This window comes from Geospiza fortis, unplaced genomic scaffold (genome assembly GCF_000277835.1).
Source record: "Geospiza fortis unplaced genomic scaffold, GeoFor_1.0 scaffold111, whole genome shotgun sequence".
NCBI lineage: Eukaryota > Metazoa > Chordata > Aves > Passeriformes > Thraupidae > Geospiza > Geospiza fortis.
In genome coordinates this window covers 5,887,561-5,890,770 of record NW_005054321.1, presented here as the reverse complement: position 1 = coordinate 5,890,770, position 3,210 = coordinate 5,887,561, and the positions used below count along the sequence as shown (strand labels likewise).

General features: G+C 39.8%; 1 protein-coding gene across 1 annotated transcript in view; it reads right to left on the bottom strand.

The window, feature by feature from the left end:
- Window positions 1-3,210, bottom strand: part of NSMCE2 (NSE2 (MMS21) homolog, SMC5-SMC6 complex SUMO ligase) — a 123,214-nt gene that overhangs the window by 95,756 nt on the left and 24,248 nt on the right. The gene's annotated exons all lie outside the window — the stretch shown is intronic.

The following is a 3,210-nucleotide window of genomic DNA, read 5'->3' as shown; positions in this document are numbered from 1 at the left end:
TAAAGGAGAAGGAAAGAGAGGAGGAAATAATGTGACTTTAGAAGTTAGTTTTGCCTTCCTTGTTCTCTAGTTTGATCTACAATACACTGTAATTCATTTTATCTAGAGAAGTCTGGGGACTTCAGAAAATTTACCCCAGCTTTTACAGTCCCAAAGAAACCAAATGCTTGAAAAGCTGAGAGAGTGGTGAGTCCACCACCACCACCATCCCTGCTAAGCCAGAGAGCAGAGTAGAATTGAGGGAGCAGGCACAACTGTTGAAATGAAGTACCATGAGACAGTACAGGAAAACTAAACCTGCAGGAACCAAGAGCCACGAAGCAAGAACAGGAGGACGCAATAAATCAAATTACAATGCCAAGTACAACTTTGCTTGAACATTGTGTTCATTAAGTAAATTCAGTATAACACCTGTCTGTAGGGTACAACCATGTCCTGCTCATATAGGGCACTTCCTCAGAAAGCATGCACAGTAAAACAAATGTGCACTGGGTCTTACATGCAGACAAGAGACTGCAAAGTGAATGACTTCACAGTTAGGTTGTTACATATACGGAAAATGCCAATGTTTTATTGTTCACAGAGTATAAAAAGGAGCCCCTGGCATATTGAAGACGTGTTAGCATTATGGATTCACCACCTAGAACCTGTTCTGCGCACAGACATGAAATAAAATCAAGTATCTTGACTCTATGAGGGGATTGTCTTCCTGAACACTGGGTGAAAGAATCCATATTTAGGATAACACAATATGATGGCATTCTGGCCACTTGAGAACTCTGTCAGTAGGGAACACTTGAGCCTGGGTTCCAATCATTTGGGTCCATTTCAAGAGTATAAAAATTTTCTGCAAGAGGTACTGCAGCTCCATCAGTCTTTCGCTGTTACACAAAAAATAAGAGTGCTGTCTGGACTTTGCATGGTAAGGACCTGAATATTGGTTCATTTCTTTTAAAAATACCCATTAAAAATGAAAGAAGAAGCACCAGCAGAAGTCCAGTCATTACACAGGTACAAGAAAATCCAGTGGCACAGGGAGTTTCCACAGACAAAGGATTTCCCACAGCCTATTGTTGGAAATACTGTGATTCAACTGCTCACTTCTTGCTCAACAGGCTGCTGATTCAACCAGAAGAGGATGCTGGTATGTCTCACCTTCTGCATTCCACCTACTGCAGACTAAATCAACAAAAAAACTGGGTTTGAGAAAACATGTGACTATAACTCATGCTAGTTTCAAGTTATTTACATTACAATCCTTTGGTTGTACAGTATCACCTTTTTGTCAATGCCATTTAAAGATACACATAATAAAATAATATATCAGGAATTTTAACTGCTGCTGTCTCTTATCTTGCTAAATTCCAGTTGGACATTTTACTAGAAGCAGCTGGTTAGAAGGAGAAACACAGACTATAATACTTTCAGATTCACTGCTGTATGAGGAAACTACAGACCAGAAAAATCATCAACAAACTTATAAAATAATCAGATAAAATGTGTTTTACAGCTGGAGACAAATCCTGTCTATGAAGAACAGTCTGCTTGTGAAAATTAATGACCTGCTGCAACTCCCCAGAGAAAGCCCTCAGGTAAGGAATTCAGATGGAAGCAGGCAGCAAGTCAGTGGAGGCTATTTTAAACCCAAGCTATTCTACAGCTACTTCCAGGTGCAGCCCTAAATTCAGCAACAGTATCTGTTTCCCAGAAGCAGATTTTAAGCTGTCTCTGACAGGTAACTGGAGATGGGCAGTGCAGCTCCAGAGGCATGGCATGCAGCTAGCCTCCAAAATAAAGCATGAGCTGTTATTTTTCAGAGAACAGATTGTTCTACAGCACAAGTTATATACATTTCTTTCTCATATTCACAGAGGTTTCTGGATGCTGGCAGGGGAAAGGACAAACAATTCCCTAGAGTGAAGTAGGAAGCAGAGACAGGAGAAGTGTGGCTAGAGGCTAACAGATTAGCCATTACCAAATTTATAATCCATGTAGACTCTAAAACATGTTAAATATCTTGGAGCTGTATTTTTAGCACCTTAGGACTGAAATAACAGGAAATGAGCTTGTTTTAATGACACAAAGAAGCTGCATGAGAGAAAAAATGAGGGGAAAAGGAAAACTAACCCTTCCAGGTGTATTTTTTGCACACCGGCACAGCTATGCACACAACAGATACTGCTCAATTCAATCCTAAAATTCACAAATGTATCACTGCTCTGCCGAAACCAACAAAAATACCTTCACTTCAGTGAAGCAGCTGCACCTGTGCTCCACTTAAAATATCATGAGTGATGCATCTGAAGTAAACAGGACTTGAGTGTTTTGCTGGTGAAGGCACAGACTTGCTCCTTATAATCCTAAACTTGAAAAAATGCTGATAAATGGAAATAATGAGAGAAGTTAAACAGTCATTGTTTAAAATTACTTGAAATTCCTATTTTAACAACAACACATCAGTTATCAATTGGCTTATAATCAAAATATAAACCAACTGTGTTTTGCTCAAGTCTGGATAGGTATCATTAGTCTCTAACAATGAGGACTGTGTTACAATTTACCAGGAAAGCTTTAAAAATCATGAATAGTCCAAATAAAAGGAAAAAGTTCTGAACTATCCAATATAAATTAGGAGGTCTGCAATTATGGTGACATCTGAAATGAAATGTATATTTAAAGACCACATGGAGAACAGTGCCTGTAGCTACTTCTGTCCAACACTTGCTGATGTAGACATAGTTTTGAACTCCTTTTAAACATATATATTTAATTATCTGAATGAAGATTTTTCAGTTAAGCATCTGATCAGATGATTTAAAAAAAAATTAAAGGAAAACCTTTCTAAAAGAGAAAAACCATGTAGGCATCTCAACAGAACTAGTGGGAAATGCATTATTTTGCTCTCCTTGTACTGCTTTTAAAAGAACAAAAAGCAAAAAAATAGCAAGGTGGGTTTAATTGAAAAGCTCCACTACCGTAACATTTTGAAACACGGATTTCCCACCTTGGAGGGAAATCAGGGATGTCCTTTGGCCTGTTCTAGAGAAACCACAGAAAACCGACAGCGACAGGTCTCTGTGCAGACACACACGGCAGTGAGCTGAGTTCTCGCGGCATCGGCGTGTCCTAAAACTGAGGCTCGGCCGCGCTGGACCCGGACCTGGACCTGAACCTAGACCTGCCCCTTCCCGGCTCGGCTCTGCCGCGGAG